This window comes from Zalophus californianus, chromosome 5 (genome assembly GCF_009762305.2).
Source record: "Zalophus californianus isolate mZalCal1 chromosome 5, mZalCal1.pri.v2, whole genome shotgun sequence".
Taxonomy (NCBI): domain Eukaryota; kingdom Metazoa; phylum Chordata; class Mammalia; order Carnivora; family Otariidae; genus Zalophus; species Zalophus californianus.
In genome coordinates this window covers 62356348-62372794 of record NC_045599.1, presented here as the reverse complement: position 1 = coordinate 62372794, position 16447 = coordinate 62356348, and positions in this window count along the sequence as shown.

Genomic DNA, 16447 nt, shown 5'->3' with positions numbered 1-16447 from the left:
ATCCTTCTCTGGTTTACTGTATAATATGATCACCCTTCCCAAGCAAATGAGCAAAAGTATGCCCCTAGGTCCTCAGAAAGGAGCTCATCTTCTTGAGGCCACTGCCACTTCATTTTTGGTGACATATATTTGAGAAAAAGAAGACCAACACTTGTGCTCCAGGATATACCCCTGAAGAAGTTGAAAGGAGCATTGAGTAGAAGCAGTGGGAAGAAGAGAGACTCAAATGCAACTAAAGGTTTCCTAGGACTATGACTATATTTGTCCCTTTTAAGTCCTTATAAGGATCAGAAATATAAAACGCTAAGTTTGGAAAGGAGAGCATCTATTTCAACACTCCCTGACACCAGGACTAGTAATAGTAGTAATTGTCACTTGTTGAATATCTGCTAGATCATGGAAAGCGTTTTACATGGATTATTTAACTTAAATCCTCACAAACAAACATAGGAGAAAGGAACTATTATTATATAGATGATAACTCTGGGGTATGGAGATATTACCTAAATTGCTCAAGTTGACACAACCACTAGCAAAACCAGAACTCAAGCATCAACCAGTTTATCAACCCCTAAGCCCATACTTTTAGCCAACCTGACATATGGCCTGCACAGCCTTCCTAAACAGCTGCCCTGTCCCTCTTGATTTATCCAGTAATGAGCAAATCATTCTGTTAGCTAACAGCTCTCCTTGCTTAAAGAACTCCTATTGCCCCACGTTTTGCACCCTTTGGTCCTATTCTACTATTCTACTGCAACTATGCAAAAGACCAATTCCTTGGTCTACTTGACATGCCTTTAAATATTTGAAACCAGGTATCAGGTCACCAGCCCTAACCCCACTGTTCTTTTCTCCAACCAAAACAGCCCCAGATCTTCCAACTCTTTCTAGTTTTCCAGGCTTTTGACTATTGGGGTTCGCTTGTTATCACCTCTCCCCACAAAATCAAGAAACAATGTCTAGTGCTGAGCCACACTCTAAATGGTCTTCCAATAGCAGAGCACAGTGGGACTATTATTTCCTTGCTATCAAACCATATTTATAATTAAAGACAGCTGAAGATGACTTTAATTCTCATAGCAGCTATGTCACATTGATATTCAGACAGAGTTCACAGTCAACAAGAATCCTTAGCCTTTCTCACACACAGAAAGTAAGATCTCCCCAAGCCTATAAATGCAGGCTACATGTTTCACTGAAATGAAGAACTTATTTTAAAATTCACATTCTTATTTTCTCATTTCTAAATTTTCCTCTCTAGTGAGATCATCCAAACCTCACATCAAGATGTGGAAAAGGTAGGGTCAAGAAATGGAGCCCCGAAGCCTCCCTCCTGAGTGTCCTTTGAATATCAACATCAATGGCCCATGGGTCCTCCTAGCTTAACTATCACCCAGTTCCCATATCTTCATCTTTCCCACAAGGACGTCACCAGAGAGTCTGTCAAGCGTCTTCCTGAAATCCAGACACATTTTGTCTGTGGCATTTCCCCTCACCACCAGTCTCCCCTCTCTATCAAAAAAGGAAATGAGGTTAGTTGGGCATATCTTGTTTTTAAGCAAATCGACATTTAGTGAATCCATATTTATATGTACCAATAGGCTCAATGGGATATTTATTTCAGAAAATATAAAGTTCCTCCAAGAAGCTGAATTTTAAATAGATTATAAAGAATCAGTATGTTAGCTACATTTGTTTCACTTTTTAAAAGGCCTTGATAAAAATACATTTTCAGGCCCATCAATAACATCATGGAACTCAGCATTAGTGAGAGTGCAAACACCATTTAAAGACTACATTTCCAAACTACAATTAAACTTTGACTACAACCACCTCAACCAGGATTGGAACATTTTCTGCATCATACTGTCACCAAAGAGAGAAATCTCACCAAAACAATTTGGTACCAGGGTTGAGTTCTGCATTTAGTACACATTGATTTCCACTTTCAAGAATTTTACAGTTGTCATTCTGGACAATGAAAGTTGAGCTGACCCTGAAAAAAATCTCTGTATCAGAGACAAAGATTCCATTGTGTAAGCATGCCATACATAACTAAAACCAAAAAAAAAAAAAAAAACTGGATGACGACATTTTAAAAATATATTATTTATCAAAATAATAATATAAACTTGGAATATGTCAAGCATGTTCTGAGAGCTTTATAAACATTAATTCATTTAATACCCATAACAACCCTTTGTGATGGTGACTTATATTTTCTTCGTTTTAACAGAAGGGAAAACAAAGGCACAGAGAGGTTAAGTGACTCACCCAATGACACAAAGCTAAAAGCGACATGGAGCATCTGTAGGCTACCAAACTCAAACAAACAAACAAAAAGTCACAGATATTCCATTACCTCTCTGGGCATTCCCAAAAATGTCCTAAATACTTTTATATTTCTCTTCACATCAATTGGCACTGTTATATTCATCTCATAAAAGAACAGGATAAAAAGCTAGAGAATGAGAAAAATTAAGCAATGTTCAGGGATGTGCATGGCTGGTTTTAGTTTCAAATTCTTAGATCATGGGGCGCCTGGGTGGCTCAGTCGGTTAAGTGTCTGCCTTTGGCTCAAGTCATGATCCTGGAGTCCCAGGATCAAGCCCTCTGCCCCTCACCCTGCCCCTCACTCCGCTCCTGTTCTCTCTCTCTCTCTCTCTCTCTCTCTCTCTCTCTCTCATTCTGTCTCTCTGTCAAATAAATAAATATTTTTTAAAAAGAATTCTTGGATCATTTAGTTTCAATTCACTGACTTTATTTCAACTCCTGACCTTGTGGGAGCCCCAACGTCTGCTACAATGCCTTGATCCTTGGTAGGTACTAAATAAATCTTTATTGAATTCAATTCATTTCTGTTTGAGACATTTTCAAGCTGCCACATGTAAAGGTAGTAATAACAGCCCCCAGATCAATCCCAAAATACTTCTCAAGTCCTATTAGCTTACCCTCTTACTTAGGAAAGATTTACACCCATATTTCGATAAGCAGGATTTAGAATATTTGGCTCTACAAATTAGGTTATGCATTAAAAAATTAAAAGAATTACCAGACATAAGCCCCAACAGAATATCTTAGTGTGGTTACAGTTTACACAAATTTGAAATAGTGTAATACTAAAAAAATAAATTTAATAAAATCTCTTCATGCTCAAAACGTGAAGTAATGTAAACCCTCCAAATTTAAGTCCTTTCAAGATAACATAATTTCAAAGCTGGCAGGCCAAATAAATTATAAAACTGAATTGAGGCTTATTGCCTAAATTATTCAAGTGTTGAATTATGCAAAGTTTTCAGGACCACATCCTTTTCATAAAATGCCACCAGCCTCTACACATCACCAAAGGACAGCACAAATGAAGCACTACTTCACAGCTTGATGGCTGCAGTCCCGGAGGCCAAACAGACTCAGAAGCCTCAAGCCACAAAGCTGTCCTCCACTTCTCAAAAATATATGGGGCACACCAGAGAACAATGCTGGCACCCATGATGCATGATGAAAATCAAGCTGAAGAGCCCCGTGACCAATGTGCACCTCCATGTCCCAATGTCCATGGTGGCGGCCTTCAGATGGCAGGCTCCTGGGAGCTCAGAGGACCAGCCGGACTCAGAGGTCCACCAAAATCTCCAGCCTCTACAGAATCAGAAGCTCTCACTGTCTGAGAGTGAGAAATACTGACAGATCAACAAATCACCAAATGAGCCATGCACCAAGCCTGCTGTGCACCAGAGCGATAGCTGGAGATGCTCCTGACCAGCCCCACACCGCCAGGCATACACTCCCACTCAGAGCTAGAGAGGGAGTGGGGAAAACAACAGTCTATCACGTCTCCCCCTTCATCATACGCTTACTGGAATCATCCCTGGTCCTTACTCCATGTAGTCATTAGAAAGCAAGGACAGGGGGGAAAAACACCCTAAAAATAGAAAGGTCCTGGGGTAAAGATTAGAGGTGACAATGAAACTAATAGGGCTGGAAGTCTTTTACTAGCATGTATGAATCCGAAATAACACATTGCTTCTTTTCTTCAGTTTTATCCTTCCAGTGGCCTTCCTAATTAGGAAAAAACTAAAGCCAGTCACTTTTGGTGCCTGTATCAACCTTGTAAGACATACTAAATTCTCCCTGTAATGCATAACTGTCATCCTTCCTCACTCATCTGAAGTGATCTTTCCAATTAACCATGACAGGCATTTCACTCAAGCCCCCTATTCTAACTCAGAGGCCCAGTCCTGAAGAATGAGACTTCAGGCGGCTGCTGACACTTCTTTTGTCATACAAGCTGCTCTAGACAAACAATATTGACTACAAATTTGTCAGGACTTTCTATGACCATCAATCATTCCTGCCCTTTTGCCTTCTTGTGCATCCCTGAATTTCCTCTTCACTCCTACCCTTGAAACAAAGCAAAATAAAGCAAAAAAATTAAAATCCTCAAAGTTGGGGTCAGTACATGTCCTGGAATATCTGGAATTTGAAGATTCATTCGCTATGACTAAATGTACCCTTTAATAGGGAAATTAAAAACTATAAAGTGATATACTGGCTCAGAAATGAACACTATAGTTTCACATCAGAATGCTTGGGGTCTTCTTTTTTCACGTTTATACAAGATCTCAGAAAGTACAAGAGATCTTGAACATCTTCACTGATGAGAATTATGAATTATAAAAATCCTAGGTGTAGGAAAATAGGGATCTGTGGAAAACGAGAGTGTGCATCTCCACTTAGTTAAAAAAAAACACACACAAAAAAAAACCCTGAAACACTGTACTAACCAAAGTTACAAGGTACTAACCAAAGTGCCTCTGAAGCCCAAAATCATAGATGGGCTGCCAGTTTGCAACCCCTGGTTTCGTGTACACACACACACACACACACACACACACACACACACACACAGCCCTAGTACTAAACTCTTCTTTTCTCCCCTAGAGACATGTGTATATTTTTTTTTTTCAGACAAAGACAGAGTAAAGGAGAAAAAGCAGGAAAAAAATACAGACTCTCAGCTTATATTTTGTTCATACAGGCAGGATTCAGAGTCCTCAGCTTCTGCTAAAATAAAAACAAACCCCCCCAAAGAACAACAAAAAACCCCAACCTCCTGTACCCCTATTCCTTATTAATAGTCAGAATTCTCACAGTAGCAAAAACTTTGAACTCTGCCCCCATCTCTACTCTGTGAGCACTGAAGCAATTCTCACGTCCAGAACCACAACTCTCCCTAGTTCATCCGTAAGCAGCCAGGGGTGTGGTTACTCCTGCTCAGCAAATGTGATGACCTTTTCTAAGAGCTCCTCTGCAGAGCTCAAATTGGGACGAGGGCCCCCACCATGGTGGGTTCTAGGAGGGCTGGTCTGTGTCTACTGACAAATGGCTGATACTAGCACCAGAACTTCCAAAGTTACAGCGTCTTTCTTTTGATTCTTTTTTTTTTTTTTTTTAGATTTTTATTTATTTATTTGACAGAGAGATAGAGAGAGCACAAGTAGGCAGAGAGGCAGGCAGAGGGAGAGGGAGAAGCAGGCTCTCTGCTGAGCAGGAAGCACAATGTGCAGCTCGATCCCAGGACCCCAGAACCATGACCCAAGCCGAAGGCAGCGGCCCAACCGACTAAGCCACCCAGGCTCCCCTCTTTTCTTTTTTTTTTTTAAGATTTTATTTATTTGACAGAGAGAGACACAGTGAGAGAGGGAACACAAGCAGGAGGATTGGGAGAGGGAGAAGCAGGCTTTCCGCGGAGCAGGGAGCCCAATGCGGGGCTCAATCCTAGGACCCTGGGATCATGACCTGAGCCGAAGGCAGACGCTTAACGACTGAGCCACCCAGGTGCCCCAGCCCCTCTTTTGATTCTTGAATGAAAAGGTATTTGGGGGGTTTTTGGAGGGGGTCGTTTTTTCTTTTTTAATTAAATTTAACACTTTCTTCTCTCTGCAAGGTTTTCTCAGCCAACATGCTGGTTATCTGTCAGCTCAGATGACAGATGCACAGGAAAGAGACGCAGGCATCCTGTTCCATACTGCTCCGCTCCTGCGCCTCTGCCGCTTGTAGGCACAACTGTTTTCAGATGGTGAAATATCAGCTGCTTCTTCAGCATGTCTGGGGGTATATATACACCTACAATGCTGTTTGCAGGCTTGTGCCATAATAAAAGTTAAAATCAAAATGTTTAAATATAAAGCAGAAATTTCAAAGCACATCTAGGGGCACCTGGGTGGCTCAGTTGGTTAAGCGTCTGCCTTTGATCCCGGGGTCCTGTGGTTGAGTCCCACATCGGGCTCCCTGCTCGGCGGGGAGTCTGCTTCTCCCTCTGACCCTCTTCCCTCTCGTGCTCTCTATCTCTCATTCGTTAACATGGAAGCTAATTTCACCTTTTTTTTTTCCTTATTTATGAAAACCACCCATCCCAAACTGATGTAGATTCAAAGCAGGGGGTAAGGGTGGGGGAATGGATTTCAGGATTTGGCCATTTGGGAGCTGGTGCCTGAACCACAAGGAAAAAGGATACGGCCTGAAGCCAGTGGTAGAATTGTCATAACAGACAATACAACCAATCTGTTTAATAGGGAAGAAGTTAGGCAACCTACTAAAAACCACAGGTCTTTGGGGCGCCTGGGTGGCTCAGTTGGTTAAGCATCTGCCTTCAGCTCAGGTCATGATCCCGGGGTCCTCAGGTCAGGTCATGATCCTGGGGTCCTGGGATCGAGCCCCAGGGATGGATTCCCCACATGGGGCTCCCTGCACAGCAGGGAGTCTGCTTCTCTCTCTCCCTCTGTAGCTCCCCCTGCTTGTGCTCTCTCTCTCTCTCTCTCTCTGACAAATAAATAAATAATCTTAAAAAAAAAAAAAACCTACAGGTCTAATCTACATTTTTAAAACTTAAGACCATGTCTAGAAAAGCTGCCTAACTCTTCTGTACTCTGTTCTTTCAACTCTGAGAGGTCCAGGAGACTCCATCTCTGCCGCTCCTCTACTTCAGATACAAGCAATGGTGCCCAAACCTGCACAACTATCAGAATAACATGGAAAGAAAGACTTTTTTTTAAGAAAATGAAGATTCCCTGACCTCACCCAGGTCTCACCCTTGGCCTACTGAATCAGAAATCTGTAGCAAGTTTTACCAAGTTTTCCACATGAATCAAATGATCAACCATACTTATGAATCACTGGGCAAAGACAGGGTACATGAGTCAATTCTCCTGTTCCTTTGCCCAGAGCAGATATTAATAACCCCTCCCACTGAGCCCAGCTGAAGACTCAGAATCCTTCTCCAGGTGGAGCTCCAGGCAGCCACCACCAGTCGGTGAGAGCTGGCTCACAAACTGACACCTGTCTACTATCCCCCAGTGAGAATCAAGCAGCCCACCCACATTTTGTGCTCAGTTGCACGTTTAGCCCAGCATCTAGAAAATAGCTCATTAGATATCCTTTTAGGTTTAGAAAATCTTTTTCAAATACCTGATTTCCTTTGGGCCTCCCAAAAACCATGTGAGGTGAGATAGGCATGTACTATTACAGATTTAAGAGGTGAGGAAACTGGATGTCAGGAAGTTTTGTCCTGCCCAGGAAAAGAGCTGATGAAGAGGAAAGACAAAAACAAAAAAAACAAAAAACCCTAGGGCGCCTGGGTGGCTCGCTTGGTTAGGCGACTGCCTTTGGCTCAGGTCATGATCCTGGAGTCCCGGGATCGAGTCCCGCATCAGGCTCCCTGCTCAGCGGGGAGCCTGCTTCTCCCTCTAACCCTCCCCCCTCTCATGTACTCTCTCTCTCATTCTCGATCTCTCAAATAAATAAATAAATCTTAAAAAAAAAAAAAAAAAACCTAATCCTGATCTCCTGCCTCCCAAACCAGCATTCTTCCTTCTAAATCGAGCTGGGCATGGAGTGTTAAGGGCAACATTACCTGAGCCTGGCCAGAAACAGAGAACAGTGCAGGAAAGGACACATAGGCTGGAAAGATTTCGTCAGTTGACCAAGGTCACAAAAAAGCTGCAGAGCCACAGCTCTAACCAGATCTGTCTCTTAAGTTCTGTGCTCTTTCTGCTAGGAGTGCAGGGTGTCCCACACCAGCACATACTACAGGAAGGCCTCCTGTCCCCCAGCCCCTCTCGCTCCTGCTCCTCCTGCCATCCATCCTCTCTGCCTATTTCCCTCCTTTTACTCATATCACGCTCCCGGCCACACATACCCCTCTACGGCCCGCCCCTCTTCTTGCTCCTGCAACCCCCTTCCAAATGCAGAAGGAAACCATCCATCTGGCTGACTCAGAACAGACTCAGCCAACTGACTTAAGACAAGCAAGCACCTTGGCAGTAAGAGGCAAATATAAAATTGCAAACAGCTTTTGAAGTTGCAGCTCCATAATCTTCTAAGCCAAAGAAGAGGGCTTTGCATCTAAATCAACACTCCAAAGGACTGAAATGAGTCCAGCCAGCATTCGGATGTGATCTCAAAAGCCTGCCTGCCACACACGTGCATTTCCAGCCTGACGCCTGAGCAAAACTCACATGCAGCTTGTCACCACTTGATACAAGGGACATGTTTCTGCGGAAATCAAAGGGAAAGGATATGATTTGCTGCCCTATAATGTGCTCAAAATGCCATACCGGCGTGACTGGAGCCTTATCTTTTTAAGAAACTAAGCGCTGTCGAGTTTAGGAGTAGGTTGCTGAGGGTTTCAGAACATAGGTGCTGCTCAGAATCCCACCTACAAGTCTGTAATCTTGGTCTAATTACTTAATACGGTAGCCCCCCCCCCCATTATCTTGGGGGGACGCAGGCTGTCCAAGACCCCCTTGGACGCCTGAAACAGCGGACAGTACAGAACCCTATATATACTGTTTTTTTCCTCTACGTACATACCTATGACAAAGTTGAATTTATAAATTAGGCACAGTAAAAGATTAACAACAATAAATAATAAAATGGGACAGTTGTAAAAATTAGTGTAATAAAAGTGACGTGAACGTGGTCTTTTTCTCAAAATATCTCATTATTCTGTACTTACCTTACTTTGGGGGCCGATGTGAGATGATAAAATGCCGACGGACGAGATGACAGACGTGAGACGAATAACGTAGGCAACATAAGGTAGAGTTAGGTTACTATTGACCTTCCGATGATTCGTCAGAAGGAGAATCACCAGCTTCGAGACCACGGCTGACAGCGGCAGGGCACCGAAACTGCGGAAAACAAAACTGCCGATGGGGAGACTACGTTATCTCTCAACTCAACTTTTCCATCTGTAAAATGGAAATTTAACAACAGTACTTTCATCATAAGGTTGTTGTAAGTATTAAATTACTTAATCCATGTAAAGAATTTAGTACAGTGGCTGGTACGGAGTATTAACTACTACTGCGTTTTTTTGTTTGTTTTTGGGTTTTGTTTTTTAAGGAGATAGAAGCTTATGAAATACACAACAAGGGAGCAGAGTGGGCAGGACAGAAGAGGCCGTCTGCCTCTAACTGTTCGTTTTTAAACAAAAAGAGAAGATTCAGGATATATATCACATAACCTCTGGACTTTAGATGGCAGCTCAATAAGTCCCTCTAGTATTTTAGGGTCACAATAAATAGTTTTAGACGGTCAAGCATAAAACTCTAATGTTTATGTTACTACTTCCAATGAAATGATTACATTGCAAAAATTAATAACACTTATTTTAGAATTAAGTCAGCTTAAAATAACTGCTGAGATTATGCATGAATTTTTAGCTTCTTTATAGTATATATTTCTATGCTTTCCCAATTTTCTACGAAAAGCATGTATTATTATTTTATGGTCCGAAAAATGCGTATGTAATAGGCAAAATATGTCTTAAAATATATAAACACATGTATGTACAGGAAACAGCAATTAAAGAATAAGTATCCTATGACTGCATCACAGCTTCCCTTACGGGCCCAAGTGGACATTTCTTTTGGAAATTTTTAGAGGTCTAAATCTCCAAATCCAAATGGAAATGGGCCCCAGACATTGCCCCGATAATTCTGGCGTACTTTCAGCCCAGAGAAAGGCAAAACAAAGAATCTGTTGTAATTGGAGGCCACCACTTGAGCTAGTTTCATTTGTGTATGAATAAGGCCTCAGTCACACAACTGTTGCACAAAGATACACAGAGAGACAGACAGACACACATACACACACATACCCCTTCACACAACAGACCAAACACTGTTTCATTTCTACTGCTTTGTTCCTATGGAGTACTAGAAAGATACTGGCAGACTCCATTTCACTTTTGTCTGGGTGCACTCTGGGAATTTCACCCCGCCTTCCCCCTGCCACTTTCAATAGTTAGAAATGTCCCCAGTTGGGGCACTTTTTCAATGAGGAAAATATTCTCATAAGTCAAAAAAGTGCTAGTGTCCTACAAGCATGCAGAGCAAAGTTTAAAAACTGATACAAAAAAAAAAAAAAAAAAACATTTTAAAATACTCATATAAGAAAGATCAAGATGTGTAGTGAATTTAACCTGTTTTTTGGATCTATTAGCAGAGGGACCAGCTGGGTCATTTGGCCCAGGACAAAAGCCCAGGGGACCTCAAATGTTGGCTGCTGTTTGGTGGTAAATTGAGGCCCTCTCAGAGGCTGAGAGGGGTCCGAGCCAATTCCAAATTTGGAAATGTAATATATTTTTAAAAATGAATAAATGCCAAAACACTGTTACAAAAATTAGGGTATGTTTCCTATATTTACATTTAGGAAACATATGCTTTTGACCCAAGAATAATTTTAATAACCATATGTACACCTTCTTTTGGAGAAAGCTTCAGAAGTCAAATTTTGAGGCCCATCATTAACAAGAGGCTAACCCTCAAAGGCCCCCAGTTCCTAACCCTGTGACAGAGCTGAGCAAATCTAAGCAAAGAACAGGGTGAGGGCTATCCTTCAAATGTTGATCTGAACTCAATTCCATTACTCTGGGTCCTGACTACATCAGAAGTATGGGAAACTGATAGCCAGGATGAGACACCTCAAATCAAGGGCTGACCAGTCCTCATTTGGCCTTTCAGCCCCTCTTTCTAAAACTTGGACTGACATGCCATTCAATACAAGAAAACCTATTCTAAACTAACTTTCTCTGCTCTTCAGTTATCAAACTCCCAATGGCCTCCTTCTCTTCTCCCACCTTAGTCTAGATTTTGTAATTTCCATACACAAAGGATTTGTTCTAAGGCCCCAGCATCTAAAGGCATCAAAGAGGGGAATTACTTCCTCCAAGATGATGCTGAGTGGTCTTAACACCTGCATCTCTAAAGTAGCCCTGGGTAAGAAAAAAGAAGATGACCATAGCAACCTATGTAAATGTATGTCCACAGGATGCAGATATAAATACACACTCTGAGCTTTCTTGGGCATCCATGTGATGACTACCTGACATGAGGTTCTCTGAAGCACAAATGCAGAAAGACAAAGAAGAGGCCTCTGGGGTTTCTAAGTTGTGCTAATAATGAAAGTAAGACAGGGAGGATGATGCATGGGCCTCCTGTGAATGTTCTCATGACAAATTCATCCCTTCCTCTGTTCAGGGACATAAAAATATTAACTTGGCAACTGTTCATCTCAGGTTCCCACATTTTCCATAATCTGGTCTCACAACACCTGGTGCATAGTGCATATGATAAATGTTAACTGACCTACAACACTACTTTGAAAACAAGTTCAAGCTTAGATTCAGAAATCCTTTTTTTTTTTTTGAGAGAGAGAGAGAGTGAGGGGAGGGCAGGGAGGGGGGCAGTTAGGCAGAGGGAGAGAGAGAATCTTAAGCAGGCTCCACACCCAGGGCAGAGACTGATGCCAGGCTCAATCTCATGACCCTGAGCTAAAATTAAGAGTCAGACACTTAACCAACTGAGCCACCCAGGCGCCCCCAGAAATCCTTTTCAATTCTTGGTTGGTGAGTTACCCACTTAGGTCTTCATATAAATTCAGTTGTTTAATAGGTTGGTCTATATGACATCAGAACATACAAATTATATTTATCCACTGCTCACCTCTCCCCTCACCCATGGGTGCACACACACACACACACAATCTTCCCACTTGTAAGAACACTGTTTCCTGTTTTTTCACTTTGTGGTTTGGAGATTTGAAAATAATATTTTTTCCAGGAAGAGTATCACAGGAGAGAAAATAGAAAATGATGGATCTATTTAATTTTAAAAAGAACAAAAGTGATTCTCCAAGGGAAAAGGAGGGTCTGGAATTAATAGAAGTCCATGCCCACCTAAAAGCAAAAAGCCAAATGGACTACTTCATTATAAATATATGGGTTTTTACCAAAACACACACACACACACACACACACACACACACACACACACAAAGAAATGAAATTTGCTCTCAACATGAAGAGAAGGGAGTACAAATGCTATTTGGGTCAGAAATAAAACAAGTCCACACCATACTGCAGGAAACGATCTTCAGCAGGAGAGACGGCCTACTGAGAATACTGGCCCCAGGGAAGTGGTGAGTATCCACCTCACCTCCTTGCTCAAAAGACAGGGTTTATTCTCTCCCTTTCTGTGCATACACACTTCCAAATCTCAGACACTCACCTAATTGTTGTGTAAGCAAGTTTCCAAAAGAAGGATAGGTTGCTGAGAGATGGCCACATTCCTTGAAAAATTCCAGAAGTGAAGAACATATGTACTTTAGAACATTCCCTTCAGTAAGGAATGGTCTGTGTTCCAGCAGGACTGACCCAAGATTTGCAGGGTATCTATTGTGAAAGCATTGGCAGCCCCACCAGTCACTGGTCTCCCTCAAAATAGATGAAAGGTCACTCCTGCACAATGAGTTACACCAGCAGGACTTGGCCAGATTGCTTTTCATGCTCTCTACCCTATCACGCTGTGATCAGGGCCTTTTAAAGCAGCTGGGAGCAATTTAAAAATGCATCAAAGGCATCAAGGTGAGTTGTCAGTTAGACTAGGGTTCTCTGATAAAAATAATAATCATAGCAACAACAACAATAACAGACGGTTGCCTTCAAACAAGCTGAGAAAAGGAACTTTACCTTTTCAAAAATTCTTTTTCCTTGGTCCCAAAGCACTTTGTACTTCCCTGTTCTTTTTTTATTTTTTTAAAGATTTTACTTATTTATTTGAGAGAGACAGAGATAGCGAAAGAGAACGTGAGCTGGGAGGAGAGGGAGAAGCAGACTCCCTGCTGAGCAGAGAGCCCAATGTGGGGCTCAATCCCAGGACCCTGAGATCATGACCTGAGCCAAAGGCAGACTCTTAACCAACTGAGTCACCCAGGAGCCCCTCTACTTCCCTCTTGATCACACATTTTCTAACTGCCTTTACACATCTGTCTTTCCTATTGGTTGATGGACTTCATAAGAACCCATCCTCATTCTTATTCATCTTTATATTCATAGAGCCTTCACGGTAGGTAGAAAGTAAAAGACTCTCAATAAATGTTTGATAGATGGATAAATGTATGAGAAATTAATGTACACCAAAGTGCATCAGGAAACAGCATCCAAAATTCTTGAAATAAAAATAAGAGAGCATCAAAGTAAAATTTCCTGCAGCACATCAGCCAAACATTGAGAAAGGACTTCATTATTCCCCAGATTTCGTCAGTGATTCATTCCAAATAATTACAGGATTATTTAAAAGAATGTTGAAATGCACACCTTTCATTACCAACACTATCAAAAATGTCAGTCATGTCCAAAATAGCTACAGTCTATGTGACCGGGAAGAATCCCACTAAGGACTCAGGAGGTGATATTGTCAGTGTCCCTGGAAAGTCTGGAAGTCATCCTCTCAAACAGGAGGGCTTAAGGAAACAGAGGGCAGTTTGCTCTCTTGACCCCAGGGTTAGCACTCTCCTAGGGGCAGGAAGTTGGAAGAGGACCCAGGGTCAGACTTCTGCAATGGTGTGAAGTAAATGAAATTTGTCTTCACCTCTTCAGTGTCTCCCTGCTGATTCCAATCTGTCCTTAATAAGCACTCTGGGAAATTCCAATGTAAGAGTAAGTCATACGAAAGCATAAATAACTTATATTGATTGTATAAATTAGTCCCTCATGGGCATTTGCCTTTGTAATAGGAAGCAGTGTCATTACCCCAAGAAATAATGGTGAAATTGTGAAATTCCTACCATCAATACAGCAAGGGGTGAACTTGAGGGATGACGGTCAGTGCCAGCTTGGAGTTCGGGTGGTAGCTACCCACTGAAGTATCTAAATACATTTTTTTAAACTTCAGAAATATAAAATTCAGGCATTGGATCTCCTGTGACTAATCCTGTTGGAAAAATAAAACACCTATACCTCTTCCAGTGATTGATAACCAAAAGGTTATCAGGCTTCAGACACTGATCAGTGATTCTCTAGAGACCCCAAGTGGTCAGAAGAGGTACTCCTTGTTGTAATGACCAGAAGGATGTAAGGCAAAAATTAGGACCTGTAACTTGGTGATCTCTATTAGGGAAACACTGGAAACCTTCAATAATGGGCAGCTTGAGTCATTCATTTACTTTTCTATCTACTTTCTATCTACTTTTGTTTCTCTCGCCTTTTTCTTCTTTTTCTATGTTATAATCCCATTTGCCCTAAATGCCTCAGAGGGAGCTTCTCCTTGCTGGGCCTTTGCCCATTTTCATTGCTTTGCTTGGGTTGTCCACACATCAGAAACCACGTTGCCCTTCAAGGGATCCAATCAAGACTACATTTCTCCCATGCATTCCACGGGCTCCTACATCTTCTTTCACCCTGATATTCATTTGGTTTTCTGTTACATGATTCTCATACCAGCCTAGACTTTCAGATAAGTACAAGAATGTGCTATTGCTACCTTAGATCTCCACTCTATTCTTCCAGGACTGTTTCTTCAGGTGCATGAAATGGACTATCCCAGAAGATTACATTTTAAGGGCTGGGTTCAAACTACTGCTAGTCTGTCAGTTCATTGTGGAGCTCAGGAAATAGACAGGCTGTATATATACATATATTTGAGGAAGAGCCAGAAAGGATAGAATAAATGATGCCAAACTTTACAGGAAACTCAGAGATGACCCTTCCCAACAAATAAAAGATCATTTCCACAGATTTGTGGTAAAAGCAACATAAATATCTATTTTAACCGGAACCTTTATTATGTACACATTTTAGTTGGCAATTTGGTTTTCCTCTCCCAAATTTTTTTAGCCAACTACTAAAATTATATAGATATATATCATATATTAAGTGTATATATATATATATATATATATATATATATATTCACCAATCTGTACTAGGTCATTTCTTTGGCATTAGATTGTGATTCCTCCTGGTTTGGACTAATCATACCTCAGTAATAGAAAGAGGTAAATCACATCAATAGGAATAGGTGTGGGCTGTGGGCACATCATCTATAAATCTTATCTGAGCTCCCACTTTACTTTGAAGTTCTAGTCCGAGATCACAAACACGTTTCTCTAATTCATCTTTAAAAATCCCCACTTCAGATGAAGCCCTTTCCCTTTAATTCTGAGTGGCCTGGATGTGAGACTGAGAGTCAGTCAGGCCCGTGACAGAAGCAGCCGGCCCAGAAGGAACTATTTAACATGGACCCACATTTGAACAGTTTTCTCTTATTCATAGAAATATAGGATTTCCCAAAAGACCTATCAAGTTAATGTTTGGTCCATAAAATAAACATATACATAGTTATAAAAGGCTAGTTAATGGAGAGTTGCATCCTAGAAGTGAATGGTGTCAGAGAACTTTTTAATCAAAGGCTCGAGGAGAGGAAAAAAAGCAGCATACAGCCCTTTCCTTTGGTTTGCTTCCTTAGTTCAATCCATCTTGGAAATAGCAGAGACCACTGAACAATACTTGGCGATATCTTTATTGTGTTATCCAAATCCAGGTCCATGATCATAGTGTAAAAGCAAGCTAGTTTCTCAACCAGTGCTATGGACTATATTTTGTTCCTCCCTCAAGTTCATTCATTGAAGCCCTCCCTCCCACACACACATCCCCCACCCCCCACCAGAAGATGATGATATCTAAAGATGGAGCCCTGGAGAGATAATGAAGCTTAGCTAAGGTCATGAGGGTGGAGCCCTTGTGATGGGATTAGTGCCCTTATAAGAAAAGACACCAGAGAGCTTGCACTTTCTCTCCTCCATGTAAGGACACAGTAAGAAGGTGACCATCTGTTAGTCAGGAGAGGGTTTTCACCAAAAACTGGCCATACTGGCACCCTAATCTCAGACTTTCAGCCTCCAGAACTGTGATAAAGTTAATCTCTGTTGTTTAAGGCAGCCATTCTATATTTTGTTATGGCAGCCAAAGCAGACTAGATTATATATATTTATATTTATATATTTTAGGTATTTATATCTATATTTATTTTTTATATTTATATATTATATAAACTTTATATTCAAATATAAATATTTTTTTAATTTTACAAGATAAGCCCTGACGTCT